Genomic DNA, 17,651 nt, shown 5'->3' with positions numbered 1-17,651 from the left:
GTTTCAGCAGAAGATTTGTTCAGGGCTTCCCACAAAGTTCATGCTCTTGAACCTGGGGGTGGGGAGTCATGATGCTGTAGGGCATTGTGATTAGGGTATAGATATTGGTTTTATTTTTTTATTTTTTTTTAAAGATTTTATTTATTTGACAGAGGGAGAGAGATCACAAGTAGGCAGAGCAGCAGGCAGAGAGAGGAGGGGAAGCAGGCTCCCTGCTGAGGCAGAGACCCTGAGGTGGGGCTCGATCCCAGGACCCTGAGATCATGACCCGAGCTGAAGGCAGAGGCTTAACCCACGGAGCCACCCAGACACCCTGGTTTTTGTTTTGTTTTTTTTTTTAATAAAGATTTTATTCGTTTTTTTGTCAGATAGCGCAATAGCAGGGGGAGTAGCAGGCAGAGGGGGAGGGAAAAGCGGCTCCCCACTGAGCAAGGAGCAGATGTGGGGCTCAATCCCAGGACATTGGGATCATGATCTGAGCCGAAGTCAGTCACTTAATGACTGAGCTACCTAGGCATCCCTAACCCATTGTTTTAGTTGAAGGGAGGAATAGGAGGGAAAGTGTTGCCAGGCTAAACCAGCTCTAGCTCTCTCCTACCCTCCACACACACACACACACACACACACACACACACACTCTCCCTCTGTCTCTCTCTTTCTCTCTCTCTGTATACTCACATGTGAATATCCAGGGGTACCTTCAGGTGATAGTACCACATCCTTTTTCTACAAAGCTTAGCTATCACAGCATCACTGTCTGCACTTCTCATTAATAATGCTATCCAACAGTCAGCACCTGTCTTGACCCAAAAAAGTGGTCAGTACTCTAGGCCATCATGTTATAGGTTGATAACCCTTGGAGTGTGACCTGGTGCCATGCCTAGCTCTGATTCCTGAAACTCCAGAAGTGCTTGGCTAAAGTCCAGTGATCCTGCTGTTGCATCTTGCCTCCTACCCTGCATTTTGGCTCTTTTTCAGAAATAAGAAAATTGTTGGAGAGACAATATTGAAATTTCAGTCAGTGCCAGCATGAATCAATAAGACAGTGAGTCCTAACCACCCCACTTTGGCTTAGCTCAGTTTCCAGTCCTCTGGACCATTGTCAGAAATATTCCAGAAAGGTAAGTGTTGCAAGGCACATCGTTCTTGTAAATGCACAGAAGTTCAAGGTCAGACACGACTCCCCAGGGGACAGGAGCAGAATATAAAGAGGATGTTAGATGCTAACTGGAACACTGGACCGAGATTAGGAGACTAAGTTTCTACTTCTGACCTTTACTTGTTCTTTTTTTTTTCCCCCAAAGATTTTATTTATTTATTTGTTTATTTGAGAGAGAGAGAGAGAGAGAGAGAGCAAGAGTCAGGGGAGCAGCAGAGAGGGTGGGAGAAACAAACTGCCTGCTGAGCAGGGAGCCCAATCCACAGGGCTCAATCCCAGGACCCTGGGATCATGACCTGAGCCAAAGGCAGATGCTTAACCAACTGAGCCACCCAGGCGCCCCTGATCTTCACTAGTTCTTCAACCTTAAACAAGCTACTTAGCCTTTCAGAATCTTGTCAAATGGGCATAATGACACCAGACCCTCCCACCCCCAGTTTAACCTTCCCAGTGGCACACTAGGAAGAAGACAAAAGGGACACTGAGATTTGTAATGAGCCATTTCAAGAGTAGTGAGAGCATGGTAGTACCAGGATGACAGTTCTAGAAGCTGCCAGAACTATAGTAGCAGGAGAACAATTAGAGATGGTATAACATGAATCTAGAATAGGAATTAAGGGAAAAGCTGAAGATTGGGGCCAGATGGAAGAGGGGAGTAAATGGGAGAGGATGATAAGGGAAATGGGAAGCTGGGATGGTGGCACTGATAGATTTGCCTCTCCCGGGGCGGCAGGAGGGCCAGCCACCCCCAGAAAAGAAGAAGAAGAGGATGCCATTCTCTCCCTCTAAGTTGGAAGGTGTATTGCAAGGGAAGTGAGACAGCTCAAAGGGAAACCGCTGTGCAGTCAGGAGCCCAGCATGGATTTTGGTCCACAGTTACAGTCACTCAAACCACCACATCTTAGAAAGTAAGAAGTTTGATGAGAACTTCAGATATGAAAGGAATTGAAATTATCTCAGAAAATGTATAAGAGGAGGGGCACCTGGGTAGCTCGGTCGTTAAGCGTCTGCCTTCGCCTCAGGTCATGATCCCAGGGTCTTGGGATCAAGCCCCACATCGGGCTCCCTGCTTGGTGGGGGTTTCACCCTCTCCCACTTCCCCCTCTCCCACTTCCCCCTGCTTGTGTTCCCTCTCTTGTTGTGTCTCTCTCTGTCAGATAAATAAATAAGAACTTAAAAAAGAGAGAGAGAGAGAATGTATAAGAGGAAAAGGGCCAGGCCAATAAAAGTACTTTGTGGTGATATGGCTGCCTATGTAGAAAGCCAAAGGGGCTATTCCCTCTCCCTCCCTCTCCAGCCCTGCATGGATGTGCTGTGGCTCCACTCAGTTAGAAGCCCCTGGGATACGTACACAGGCCCAGCAAAAGCCATGACAGTGACGGAGGCCTGCGTCAGAAAGTGCGAGGCTGGGGGTTGTCGGGCAGACACTTTTCTTCAGCTCTTTTCAGTTCAGTTCAAGCCACTCTGTGGTAGGCACTGCGACACAAAGATGAGTAAGAAGAGTAAGAAGTCGCCCCCACCTTCCACGAAATTCTAGACGGAAGGAAAATAGGCATGCCAGCAAATCCACATGGAAAGAGAGCTTAGAAATGGCTTGGCAGGGGGCATGCTGGGGAGGAGGTCACGTACAGTAAAAAAAAAATGTGTTGGCTATGGAGGTCACTAACCCACATACAGATCTTTAATAAACAGTCTTTAGTTAAGAACTTTATTATGGAAATTGTCAAACATGCAAAAGTTGAGTGAATATTATACTGAACGCTCATGTACTCATCACAGAGCTTCAACAATGTGGCCAATCTTGTTGAATCTAGAGCATCCAGCCCTCAACTTCTCCTTCTGAATTCTTTTAGAGAAAATCCCAAACATAATTTCATGTAGAAATACTTCAGTATGTTACCTCCAAGAGATTAACACTCACGTGTACACACAGACACACACACACACACACACACTCTCTCTCTCTCTGTAAACTAAATTTTACAAATATTGTGACGCAAAAGGGAGTTTTATATAAACAATCCAAGAATCTTTCACAATAAAAGCAAGACTGGCATTGTTATGTGCAAAGCCACAAGAGCCAGAAACAAGTACACACGTGTGTGCACACACACACTCACATGCACACACAGCTGGGCCAGTAGTGCCCACAGAAACAACTGCTGAAGTTGGAGAAGTCGGTGAGGGATGGAACTTCAGAAAGGAAGGTAGAAAATGCAGATCATTTTCAGGTTGAAGAAAAGAAACGGGTAAACAAAGTTGGTGGGAGCAAACGAGTCAACAAGAGGCACAGGCAGAAACCACCAGGGAAAATTAGTCCTCGATGAGGAAAAGAATATAGAAAACACGGAAAAATAGCTACTTCTGAAGTTACTCAGAGGAATAATGGGGTGACAGTCTTGCATTAGATGGAACCCAAGTCTGAGGAGGATATGACTGGCTTTGGGTGCCTATTGTGTTTTCAAGTGACTGTCTGGATGTCACTGGAGTGACCATCCCCTTCAAACAGATCAGATGAGTTCAAGCCCCCATCCTCCCCCACATGGATGCTCAAAGCCCTGCCACAATGTCTGTGAATCTCCAGGGGGTTATTATGGTCACCTCTGACTTCCAGTGAATTTGCTGTCCCCGAGTCCCGCCATCCTGATCTCATCTTGGGATTCAGCCCTTTTCCATAATTTTCCCAAAAGCCTACTGCAGAGGGTGATTAGCTGACCAAAAAGATTTAGCAGAGTTTATACCACAGGAACCAGAACCTGCAGTAGAATATTAGATTTCCCAGATTTTATGTGTATGACCTTCTATTACTTCCCACTCCCTCCAGCCCACGATTTTGTTCATTGCTCATTGTATCCCTGGCAAGCTTCTATTCCTCCCACCATCTTGCTGATGGCTTCCCCTCTCCCACCCCCCTTTCCTCACTCTCCAACCCTTCCCTTCCTCCTGATTTCTGTTCAGTTCCACATCAACAATTAGTACTTCTTATGTTACCCTGATTCCTGGAAAACACAGCCTGTGGGAGTCACCTTATCCCCAAATAATCACCCTGCTCCCACCAAGTCTGACATCAACTGTCAGGATGTCAACGTTTTCATCCAAATATGAAGGAATGGCTGAGTAATTGATTGATTAATTAATTCATTAGAAAGACTGAAGTGACTGAGAACTTGAGCCAAGAAAAATGAGCCAAAGGGAAAAGTGGAGACCTTCCAAAGGAAATGTTGAAGGACTGAAAGAAAAACACATGAAATTAGGGTGAACAGAGCTTCAGCTAAAAATACAGAATCCATGTAGAATTTTGAACCTGCTTTTGCATACAGTATTTCATGAACTCTTCACAAGAATCACAAGATGGTAGCTGTCATTATCCCATTTTGCAAATGACAAACATGAGCCTCAGGGAAGTTAAGAGATTCCAAGGTTTTGTAGTTTAAGTGGAGGAATTTCTCTGGGAATCTCTTAATCCCAAACTACAGCTGTCTCTGTGACCCCATGAGAACATAGGCTGGAACTAATGCTTAGGAGTCTCCAAACAGAGAGGATCTGGATGTAATTCTACTTTAAAAATAGAGCTGCATTTGGAGAGAGAAATCTGTGTGAACAGACTGGTTTAGGACTAATCAAATCCTTCAATAGGGGAAGAGCCATTCAAGTTCAGATTTTCAGGTTTTTGTTTAAAAGACACAGTGTGGAAGTTTGAAAGATCATAGAAGCAAACCAGATTTGGAGAAAATAAATAATTTATAGATATGAACCCCCAAAAGAAAAAAAGAAAACCAAAAAAAAAAAAAAAAAGAGAGAGAGAGAGAGAAAATGTCCACAGTCTTTAGTTAAGGACTGGACGCCTCCCTTGCGCACAATGAAGGTATGAGGCTGGAGGAGATGCCCACGATGCATCTTGGGAAAGGAGCCAGGGCAGTGGATAAACAACAGTGAGACACATAACAGAGATGTGAATGTTTTCTACAAGGGCTTTTCAAATCAAGCTAAATAATTGCAAGAGCAGTGGCCTGAGCCTGAGTCCTGGCCTCTCATTACTTACTCCCTGAACAGCAGAGCTTCACCACCCACTCCCCCTTCTTCTCCAACTATCAGTCCCTAGGTTCCATGCAGTTGCTCAGCCACCAGGTCTGGCTGGCCAGCGTATATGCAGGTGCCCAAGGGCTCAAGCTCCCAGATCTCTCCATATCCCTCTCCACCAGCTTCTAGGAGCCTGGCCACTGAGCAGGGAGCCAGACATGGGGCTCTGCTGCTAGAGGTCTGGCAGGCATAGGGGGCATCCAGGTGAGAAGGAGATCATGCAAGACCTGAATGACTGCCTGGCCTCCTACTTAGAGATAGTGAGGAGCCTAGAGGCTGATAATCAGAGACCAGAGATTAAAATCTGGAAACATTTAGAGAAGGTCAGAGACTGGGGGCATTACTTCAAGACCATCAAGAGCTTAGGGCTCAGATCTTTGCAAATTCTGTGGCCAATGTCACAGACAGTGACGACTTCAGAGTTGACTCTGAGATGGAGCTGACCATTCACCAGTCTGTGAATGACATCCATAGACTCTGCAAGATCACTGATGACACCAATGTCACTCGGCTGCAGCTGGAGACAGAGGTCGAGGCCCTCAGGGAGGAGGTGCTCTTCATGTAGAACCATGAGGAGGAAGTAAAGGGTCTACAAAACAAACTGCTTACTCTGGGTTGATGGTGGAGTTGGATGCCCCAAATCTCCGGACCTCAAGATCACAGCAGACATTGGGCCCAGTATGATGAGCTGCCTCAGAAGAAGCAAGAGGAGCTGGACAAGTACTGGTTCCAGCAGACTGAAGACAGCACCACAGTGGTCACCTTGATGACCGCTGAGATAAGAGCAGCTGAGATGACTCTCACGGAGCTGAAACATAAGGCCCAGTCAACCTGGACTTGATGAGAAAACTGAAAGCCAGCTTGGAGAACAGCCTGCGGGAGTTGGGGGCCCTCTACACGATGTAGATGGAGCAGCTCAGTGGGTCCTGCTGCACATGGAGTCAGAGCTGTCCCAGACCTGGGAATAGGCACAGTGCCAGACCCAGGAGTACCAGGCCCTGCTGAAAATCAAGGTCAGGCTGGACACTGAGATCACCACCCACCATTGCTTGCTGGCAGACGGGGAGGGTTTGTGTCTTGGTGTTACTCTGGACAGCAACAATTTCTTGCAAACTATCCAGAAGGCCAGTACCTGCAGGATTGAGGACAGCGATGTGGTATCTGAGACCAATGACACTAAAATTCTGAGACATTGAGGCAGCAGAAACAGGGTACCCTTTGGGGAGCAGGAAGTCAATAAAAAGTTCAGAGGTAGATAAATAGATAAATAGATAGATAGATGCAAAAGCATGTTTTGAACAACCTGTAGGCCCACTTCATGAACAGGCATACCAACAGGCCTCAGGCCCACATTTGCTCTGGTAGTTTTCAACCCTGCAGGACTCAATCATACCACTATTATAATTACCAAAGACCTGTGAGAAAAGAAAAGAGGAAGATGGCACATAAATCTTCCTCATGAACAAAAGTTTCAGGATAGTTTGGGGAAAAAATGCAAGTGAATTGAGTCACCATAGGGTTGCTAAAATCAAGAAACTGTCCAAATTAGCCAGGACCATAACTATTAAAACATCAATTTATTATAAATAAAATTATCAGGTCAGTGATACAGGTCCAGAAAACTTTTTTTTTTTTTTTTTAAGGTCCATCAATTACTCAAGTTTAAATGCCATTACTTTAGAGAGAAGGGTATTTCCAGCCGATGCTAGCCATTTGAATTTCGTAGGTCTCAGATTCTTATAAGCAAAAATGCCAGAGATTGGGGTACCTGGGTGGCTCAGTCGGTTAAGCGTCTGCCTTCAGCTCAGGTCATGATCCCAGGGTCCTGGGATTGAGCTCCACATCGGGCTCCCTGCTCAGCGGGGAGCCTGCTTCTCCATTTCCTTCTGCTACCACTCCTGCTCTGGGCTCTCTTTCTCTCTTTCTGTCAGATAAATAAAATCCTTTTTAAAAATGCCAGAGATCATAAAGCACAGAGTGAAAAATTTTATTATTTCTATTCATGCGATGTCAGAGATTGAAATTAATTTCTTAAAATGTAGGGAATTAGGTAAAAGAGTGAAGAACTGAAGTTATGCTTCCCTTTAAAGATTTCAGAATGATGGAACTTTTTTTCAATGACATAGAGAGAGCTGTCTAAAGGAATATAGCTAAAGCCCTCCAAGAATAAAATAGATCTTACCTCAGAAGCATTTAAGAGAGAGCACAGACAGATAAAAACCAAGGTGAAGACACTGGGGCCGAAACAGTGACATCAAAGAATAGATGAAGCAGAACGGGGGTGTTAAGAGCAGAACCAGGTCATAAAAGAACAAAAACACTCCATTCAAAAATCAAAGGTTTATGAAAAGAGACAGGATTGTTGCAAGTTGAAAATGGGCAGAATACGGTACCCAAAGAGAGCCCGAGATAATAGAAGGGTTTAACCAGACCGATCAAGTGCAAGGAAAGATTGAGCCATGCACTTGGCCATGGCTGCCGAAGAAAGGAGTGGCCCCACAGCGGACATGGTGGGTCAAGTGGTTCTCAGTGAGCCGGATCTGGAAGCACGGAAGCCCTCCCGGCTCAGGCAGACACGCGGTCCAGCTCCCCCACGCCTTTAAGAACTGAGCAAAGTGCTATTTTCAATGGCAGACACTTAAGGGGAAGGTGAAGTGAGCCCGATAGGGAAACAAGGAGCTTGTGGTACTTTACAAAGAAAAGAGGACACTGAGGACAAGTTGCCACTATCTTTAGAAGCACGGAGCAGGGGACTTTCGTAGGAAATTTTCCACACCATAACAGAATGCTCAACAAAGTGGAAAAAGAAAGCCTAGACTGGTGCAAAATCACAAAACAGGCCGGGGGGCTTAGAGGGCATAAATGACAATGGGGAAGAAGCGGGAGAGGAGAGATGGGGCTGGGGTCACAGAAGACCTGGGCAGATGATGGATGGTCTCTGCTGTGTCTCGGAATTGAGGGATATGAGAGCAGGGCCTGCGGTGGGGGTGCGGGGGCGGGAGTCAGCAACCCGGAGAAGTCAGCGGGAGCTCGGATGCGAGGATGATGAGGAACAGCTCACTCTGGGCAGAGCCCGGCTTCAGTTTCCACAGGCGGTAGCAGTCTGGCAGTTACAGAAGGCTTATGTCGGGGCTGACAAAATAAAATACAAGGTCATAAAAAAGAAAAACCGGGGAAATCTGATACTGTTGACGGGATGGACTGACGAAGAGGCTAGGCCCATGAGGATTTTTACTTCCAGGTTTGGCAGGTGTAGAATAGTAGCTATCGTGTTTTGAGAATTTACTCGTACCAAGGACCTTCTGTCCTTTTTTTTTTTTTTTTTTAAGATTTTATTTATTTATTTGACAGAGATCACAAGTAGGCAGAAAGGCAGACAAGGGAGGGGGATGTAGCAGGCTCCCTGCTGAGCAGGGAGGCCGATGCAGGGCTTGATCCCAGGACCCTGGGATCATGACCTGAGCTGAAGGCAGAAGGTGTTTGTTTGTTTGTTTGTTTGTTTAAAGATTTTATTTGTTTGTCAGAGAGTGAGAGAGAGCGAGCACAGGCAGACAGAATGGCAGGTGGAGGCAGTGGGAGAAGCAGGCTCCCTGCTGAGAAAGGAGCCCGATGCAGGACTCGATCCGAGGACGCTGGGATCATGACCTGAGCCGAAGGCAGCTGCTTAGCTAACTGAGCCACCCAGGTGTCCCGAAGGCAGAGGTTTTAACCCACTGAGCCACCCAGGTGCCCCAAGGACCTTCTGTTCTATCTATCCACGAATCTTTACAACAACATGTTTTATAGAGCCAAATTCATTGTTCAGAGAGATTAAGCTCTAGTCACCCGTATATTCTTTTCCTTTGACGTGGATATTTTTCTCTCATCTTTTTCCAAGGTATACATTACAACATTATTCATATTAAAAAACAACAAATGTCCAAGTAATTCTACTGTTAGGTATCTACCCAAGAAATAAACATGTGTCCACACAAAAAGTTGCATACAAATGTTCATAGCAGCATTATCTCTAACCACAAAAAATTGAAAACAACCCAAATGGCTACCAAGATAAATGAGTGAACAAGATGTAGTATATCTATACACGGGGATATTATTTGTCAAATGAGGTATGGAAGCCTCATATAGCATGGACGGATCCTGAGTACTTCGTGCTATGGGAAAGAAGCCAGTCATGAAGAACCAAATATTGTAAAATTCCACTTATATGAAAAGTCCAGAATAGGCAAATATATAGACACAAAAAGTAGATTAGGGGTCACTTGGGGCTGGGGGAAAGGGGAAGCAGAAGTTTGGTGGTGGCAGCTAAAGGCTATGGGGTTTCTTTTTGGAGTGATGAAGATATGCCAAAATTGATTGCACTTTTGCTTACACACCTCTGAAAATACTAAATGCCATTGAATTATATACTTAGGTAGGTGAATTATATGATATATACATTACCTCTAAAAAACTGTTCCTGAGGTACCTGGGTAATGGCACTGGTTAAGCATCTGACTCTTGGTTTTGGCTCAGGTCGTGATCTCAGGGTCATGAGATCAAGCCCTGTGTTGGGCTCCTCGCTCAGCACAGAGTCTGCTTGAGATTCTCTCTCCCCTCAGCCCCTCCCACTTGTGCTCTCTCTTTCTAAAATAAATAAATAAATCTTTAAAAAAAAAAAAAACTATTACCAAAAAAAAAAAAAGCAAAAACAAAACCAGAAAACTTGGTTTTGAATTCTCAGTCATGTGTCATGACACACCTAAAGAAAGTAATAAAAGTGACTCTGTTTTTACATTCCAGCTCCCTCCCGTGGCCCCATCCTCAGGCTCACTGTCCACAGTACTAGTGCCTGGCTCTGCCCCCAGCCTCAGACTAGACAAAGCAGCTGAAAGGCTATTCTTGAGGCTTGGACAGGAGCTAGAAGTAACAAGTGCCAGTATCTCATGGGAGAAGGGTGTTATTATAATTCCCCTTGGAGGGAAAAGGAAATATTTAATAAGATCATATCATTTACAAAAGAGCACTAGTATGTTGCAGAAGTAGGGTGTGAACCCAGACAGTCTGATGTCTCGGTAGGGACTGTGAACTGCAAGCTTCCAGAGACCAGGTGGGTTCTAAGAGTAGGACACCACATTCTTGCACACACTGTTAGTGGGACTGGAAATTGTAGCACACTTTCAGGGGGACAGTTTGGCAGGAGGCATCAAACATCAAAAATAGAGGCACACTTTTTGATCCAGCAACCCCACATTCAGAAATTTATGCTATAGAAACAGTCAAACAGGGGTCCCTGGGTGGCTCAGTGGGTTAAGCCTCAGTCTTCAGCTCAGGTTGTGATCTCAGTGTCCTGGGATCAAGCCCCACATCGGGCTCTCTGCTCAGCATGGAGCCTGCTTCCCCCTCCCTTCTGCCTGGCCCTCTACCTACTCGTGATCTCTCTCTCTCTCTCTTTCTGTCAAATAAATAAATAAAATCTTAAAAATAAAAAAGAAATCATCAAACAAATGAACAGATATATACTAACAGAAGGATTTTCATCAAGGTGTTATATACATAGTAATAGGCCAAAAAATTTTTTTTAAGATTTTATTTATTTATTTGATATATATAGAGAGAGATCACAAGTAGGCAGAGAGGCAGGCAGAGAGAGAGGGAGGGAAGCAGGCTCCCTGCTGAGCAGAGAGCCTGATGCCTGGCTCCAACCCAGAACCCTGAGATCATGACCTAAGCCGAAGGCAGAGGCTTTAACCCACTGAGCCACCCAGGCACCCCCTCCCCAAAAAAGTTTTTTTTTTTTAATCCATGTTTCCATCCACAAAGGACGGAAACAAACAAAACCTAGATCTTGGGTTGCAAAATATTTATTTCTAAATAGTCTGAAATAGCTGTAGGGACTCTAGGTCTTCAACTTAGGCCTGCCCTCCTTCATTGGACCTCTCAAGCTTACCTGCCTATCCATATTTCTCCTTTCTCCAACAGGAGCAAACTCAGTAACTAAGTCAGAGACAAAAAATGCAGGGCCAGAACCTGACCACATTTACCACTGTTGCAGATGGAAACAAACAATTGGATTCAAAATAGATAATATTTATACTTTTAAAATTCCTTTTGGGGCCCCTGGATGGCTCAGTGAGTTAATGCCTCTGCCTTCAGCTCAGGTCATGACCTCAGGATCCTGGAATCAAGCCCTTGGGCTCTCTGTTCAGCAGGGAACCTGCTTCTCCCTCTCTCTCTGCCTGCCTCTCTGCCTACTTGTGATCTCTGTCTGTCAATAAATAAATAAAATCTTCAAAAAACAATCCCTTTTAAACAATGTAAAATTGAGGAATCTTCTTCCAAGCCTGTTACTGAGCTATAATGAGAGCATGTAGAATTTTTAAAATTTGGGACACTGGGGAAGCTTCAGGCTTTTAGAAATGAATGGCTTGATTTATACCAACAAGAGAAGGAAAAACTGATCTTCTGAGACTGACTGGGAATCTATGGGATGTGCTTGATGAGCTCCTCACCTGTAACAGTAGATGGTCCGAAGTCCATTTTGTACAATGTGAAAGTTAAGATGGTCTTAGGTTTAGGAGACATCTGTTTCCACAAGAAGACTCTCTGGTTCACATCATATCATTGCCAATTCAGGGACCTGGTCACCCTACTGTGCTTAGAGTCTATAGAAATACATGTGGAGGGGCGCCTGGGTGGCTCAGTGGGTTAAGCCTCTGCATTTGGCTCAGGTCGTGATCCCAGGGTCCTGGGATTGAGCCTCGCATCGGGCTCTCTGCTCAGCAGGGAGCCTGCTTCCCCCTCTCTCTTTGCCTGCCTCTCTGCCTACTTGTGATCTCTGTCAAATAAATTAATAAAATCTTAAAAAAAAAAAAGAAATACATGTGGAAATATTTAGAAGTAGAGGATCATGAACTTCAGATGGTTCAGACACAAAATTAGAAGTAGATCATATCTAGAGTACATTCATATGCGATTGAATGCTAATAAGAAATTTATCTGGTAAAGGACACACAGATCTTCCTTGTGCTCTTTTTATTTTTGTAATTTTTTAAAAATCTGATATTATTTATAAATCAAGTGTTATAAGTGAAAGAAGACTTTAGGCCAGAAACTAAAAATACACTATTGCTTCTCAAATGGTAACATATCATCTTGGCGATATTACTGGCCTATGTCTGATATTACTTTATTTTTTTACAATTATTTTAAATAGATTATATGTTTATATGATTGAAAAATCTGACCACTGGGGCACTTGGGTGGCTCAATCAATTGGGCATCTGCCTTTGGCTCAGGTCATGGTCTTGGGGCCTTGGGATGGAGCCCCACATCAGCACCCCATCCAGTGGGAAGGCTGCTTCTCCCTCTCTCGGCTGCTCTCCCCCACAGTCCTACTCTCTCTCCCAAATAAATAAATAAAATCTTTTTTAAAAAAATCTAACACTATGAGAAGGTAGATACTGAGAAATGTCACTCCTGCCCCATCCCTGTCCACTTAGCTACCTCATATCTGCAGATAACTACATTTATTAGCTTCTGATTATGTATGCTAAAATATATCACTCCTCCCTTCCTTACAGAAAATGGGCTGTGCTGTACACACCATTCCGTGCTTTGCTCTCGCCCCCTAGCAGTATATCACGTAGATCTCTCCATTCTATCGCTTTAGGATATTATCTTTGTTTATAAAGAAAGAGCTCTACTAGCTGCTTCATTTATTTACACAGAATGTGTGCTCCACCCGAGGACTTGGCTGTGGGTGAAAGCCTATGTGCTTTGCATTTACCTTTCACAGCTGACTCAAAAAGTCAGCTTCTGGGCTTGTCAAAGGTCAAATCCAAAATACCAAGACATTTTCTTAAATATTCTGGCCAGTTTTGAACATCAAGGAACAATAAAATTTCAGATGTGTTTCTTTTTTTTCTTTTTCTTTTTTTTTTTTTTAAAAGATTTTGTTTATTTATTTGACAGAGAGAGATTACAAGTAGGCAGAGAGGCAGGCAGAGAGAGAGGAGGAAGCAGGCTCCCTGCTGAGCAGAGAGCCTGATGCGGGACTCGATCCCAGGACCCTGAGATCATGACCTGAGCCAAAGGCAGCGGCTTAACCCACTGAGCCACCCAGGCACCCTCAGATGTGTTTCTTGAAAGAACACTGAAAAGATGGGCTGACCACAGAGTGTACTTACATTTTCATTGTTCCTTTTTTAAATGCCTCACTCTGGGAATTTCTAGACAATGTCAGTTTTGTGTTCTTGCTTTTTGCTCTATGTGGCTATAGCCCAGAAGAGATTAAGTTTTTATAAAAGAGAACTTTCTAAAGTTTTGAAATATTATGAGCAAATGAAATACTTTTTTTCTGCCCATAGTGCAATTCAGTTCAGTTCAACAGACATTTACTAGGCCTGGTATAAACTACCGAGCTTTATTGAAAAGATGGATAAGACACTGGTCCTGGCCTCAGGATGCATACGAAGAATGTCCCCTTCATGTGGACACTGCTGTGCTGTAGCAGACACACATAAAATGCTGCAGGAGAACAGAGAAAGGACACGGAGCCCTGCCTTATTAGAGAAAATGAGCTCAGTTGTAAAGACAGGTTAATGCTGAGCAAAGAAAGGGCTGGGGCAGCAGAGGGGCAGGTCATTAAGCTTCATGAAGACACAAAAGTAGCCAGTATAGATGGGGAAATGGCAAACGGCTCAATGTCACTAGAGTTCAAGGTGTTAACAGACATAGCTAGCAAGCGGAGGGCCGTGTATGGTCTGTGCCAGAGCTGGGGCTTGATGCTGGGCAGTTGTTAAAGGATGGAGTTTGGGCAGATTTGCCTTTAGAAAGCTCATCTTAGCTTTGGCCTGGAAGGTGGATTTGAGGAGGGGATCAATCTAATCTATAGGGATGGAGAAGAGGGGACATATTTGAAAAAAACACTACAGGACTCGCTGACTAATGGGTGTAGGGAAAGAAGGCCAGGAAGACCCCTGGGTTCTGACTTGCGTGACTTGGGGAATAGCGGTTCCCTTAAATGGAACGGGGAAAGGTAGGTGGAGGAGGGACCTTTTTAGGTCAAGTTGAATTTGAAGGTAACAGCCAGATGCAGCTATGACCCTGAAAATCAGAAAAGAGTTCTGGTATTTAGAGATATAGATTTGAGCATTGTGTTCATTTCCTGAGGCTGCTGTAATAAATTACCACAACCTTAGTGTCTTAAGACAATATAGATTTATTCTCTCACAGTTCTGAAGGTGGAACGTCTAAAATCCATCTCACTGGGCTAAAGGTCAAGGTGTCAGCAGGGCTAGTTCCTTCTGAAGGCTCTAGAGGAGAACTTTCCCTACTGTTTCCTGCTTCTAGAAGCCAACTACATTCCTTGACTTGTGGCCCTTCATTCATCTTCAGAGCCAGCACTGTAGAATTTCGCTTGTATCTTCTATTGTCAAGTCTCCCTCTGTGTCCCTTTTATAAGGACACTTGTGGTTACATCTCCCCATCTTAAGAGCCTTAACTTATTCACAACTGCAAAGTCCCTTCTGTCACATAAGGCAACATTCACTGGCTCCAAAGATCAGGACTTGGATATAGCTAAGGGATATTATTTAGCCTACATGTGTGGTTGGCATTAAGTTAATGAGAGTACATACATAGAGTCAGTGGGGTAGAGGTGTGGATGGAAAGAAGAGCATTGGATCAAGAACAGGACAGTGGGAACACCAAAGTTAAGGGAGTGAGCCTTGGTAGAAGGAACCCAAAGGAGATGGAGAAAGAAGGTGAGTACCAGGAAAGAGCTGGTGTCATGGAGGCAGAAACTAACAACTAATAGGGAAGAGGGAGTTGTCAATAGATGAAATTGAGAAGACCACCAGGAGGTCCCGAGGTGTCTTTTTCCACGGCAGCTTCAGTGGGGTACAGGGGGTAGAAAACAGACAGCAATGGACAGTGTGAAAGAACGATGAGGAAGGGTGGACCACCCGGTCAACAATTTGGCTAAGAAGAAAAGAGATATGATGACAAGTAGAAAAAAAAAGTGCAGACTCAAGAGAAGTTATTTTGTTTTATTTTGCTTTGTTTCTAGGAAAGTGTGAGTCCAGAGCATACTTGTAGGTTGGAAGGAAAGAGCTCATAGATTGAGAGACACCAAAGATTTATGGAAGAGCGGGGATACCTGATAGAACAAGGTCCCCAAGTAGTCTGATGATGTGGCTTCCAGGAGCTCAGATAAATAAAATTTGACATAAGCCTAACCTTTGATCCACCTTCTAGAAATTTATCTTGCAAAAAGAAATCTTACCAAAAAACGTATAAAAATGCTCACATAGGAGGAAAAAATATACAAGATTGCAAGATTCTTCAAAGGCAAAGAGATACGTACAAGAGTGCTCAAGACAGTATTGCTTATAATAGGGAAAATTTGAAACAATTTATATGTCTCTCAGCAAAAGATTAGTAAACTGTGGAGTTGAGAATGGCTTTGAAATCTTGGGGTGCATTTTTAGTCTCTGACTTTGTTACTGAGCTTGCTTCTATTGGAGAAAGGAGAAATATGGATAGGCAGGTAAGCCCGAGAGGTCCAACGAAGGAAGGCTAGCCTTCCCCCAGGCCCAAGTTGAAGAACTAGAGTCCCTATAGTTCCTAATAGTCTGAAATATCAGACTATTTAGAAATAATATTTTGCAACCCAAGATCTAGGTTTTGTTTGTTTCTGTCCTTTGTGGATGGAAACATAGATTTTTCTTAAAAAAATTTTTTTGAGAGGGGCAGCGCCTGGGTGGCTCAGTGGGTTAAACCTCTGCCTTCAGCTCAGGTCATGATCTCAGGTCCTGGGATCAGGCCCTGCATTGGGCTCTCAGCTCAGCAGGGAGCCTGCTTCCCACCTCCACCACCCCTGCCTGCCTTTCTGCTTACTTGTGATCTCTGTCAAATAAATAAATAAAATCTTTTGAAAAAAAAAGTCTTGGGGTGGAAAGATATCCCTATATATGATATGGTCCAGGAATCGTAAAGAAAGGTGTTACATAATAAAAAACGAACAGCTTCTACAGACCCTATAAACAAGTAGACTAGAAAAAACATTTCAGTCTACCTAATATATAAAGAACCCTTCAAATTCTCTCTTTCTTTTTTTTTTTTTTTTAGCAAGACAGAACGAGTGAGCAAGGAGGGGGTGGGGAGGGTCAGAGGGAGAGGTAGACAGAGAATCTTACACAGGCTCCATGCCCAGCACAGAGCCCTACACGGAGCTCCATCTCGCAATCCTAAAATCATGACAGGAGCCAAAATCAAGAGTCAGACACTTAACGGATTGAGCCACCCAGGCACCCCATTTCAGTTAGGCATCAGACTCGGTTTTGAGTCAGGTCATGATCTCAGGGTTGTGAGATGGAGCCCTGTGTTGGGCTCCACGCTGACTCCCTCTCCCCCTCAGTCCCTCCCCCCACTTGCTCTCTATCTCTAAAAAATAAATAAATCTTTTTAATAAATAAATAAAATAAAAATGACAATCTAATAGAAAAATGGATGAAAACAATTAACTGGCATTTCATAGAAGATGAAAGTCAAATAGTTAATAAATGTATATTTAATGATCTATCTCATTAGGGAGGAGAGAGATGCAGTAATACCATCATTTTGCCAATAAGATCAACAAAAATTTGAAGGATTAATATCTGTTGTTGGTGAGGTTTTGGGGAAAAAGATACTCACAGAGAGGGTTGATGGAATTTAAATATATACAATCATTTGAGGGAGCACTTTGGAAGTATCAATTAAAATTTTCAATGTACCTGACTTTTGACTTAGCATTTCCACTTCTAAAAGTCTATCTTACAGAAATACCTCTATACAGACACAAGAAATTATGAGTAAGTATGTGTTTTACTGGTATCTATTTTCAAACTTGCCTGAAATAGTGAAAAATTGTATGTGACCTGAATGTCCATTGAGAGAAGAACAGTGAAATAGATTATGTAGCAAATATATGATGGAATACTGGGAAGCTATGAGATAGGAAGAATTAGATCTAGATTTAATAAATTATATGAAGTTGGGTTATAATATTTAGGCAAAACAAACAAAAACATTTACACATTTATGTTTTTATATATTATATATACATTATACATATACATTTATGTTTATACCTATTATCTATTGTATATTATATTTCTAATATAAATATATTATATTTCTAATATAAATATATATTTCTAATATAAATATATTATATTTCTAATATAAAATATTATGTATTATATATATAAGTTCTAGGTATAACATGCTCCATTTTTGGAAACAAAAACTGTTTCCATGTACTAGACAAAATAAGGACTCAGTAACATACAAACATGGACAAATCTCCTATGCATTATGCTAAGTGAAAGAAGCCACACTTGAAAGGCTGCATGCAATGTAATTCCATCCATATGACCCTCCTGAA

General features: G+C 43.3%; 1 pseudogene; it reads left to right on the top strand.

Moving 5' to 3' along the window:
• Window positions 1-5,050: 5,050 nt before the first annotated feature.
• LOC131827944 (keratin, type I cytoskeletal 18-like) lies at window positions 5,051-6,871 on the top strand (annotated as a pseudogene).
• Window positions 6,872-17,651: the final 10,780 nt, after the last annotated feature.

This window comes from Mustela lutreola, chromosome 3 (assembly GCF_030435805.1).
Source record: "Mustela lutreola isolate mMusLut2 chromosome 3, mMusLut2.pri, whole genome shotgun sequence".
In the NCBI taxonomy this organism is placed as follows: domain Eukaryota; kingdom Metazoa; phylum Chordata; class Mammalia; order Carnivora; family Mustelidae; genus Mustela; species Mustela lutreola.
Note: the sequence above shows the minus strand (reverse complement) of the source record. Positions and strands in the feature narration are given on the sequence as shown.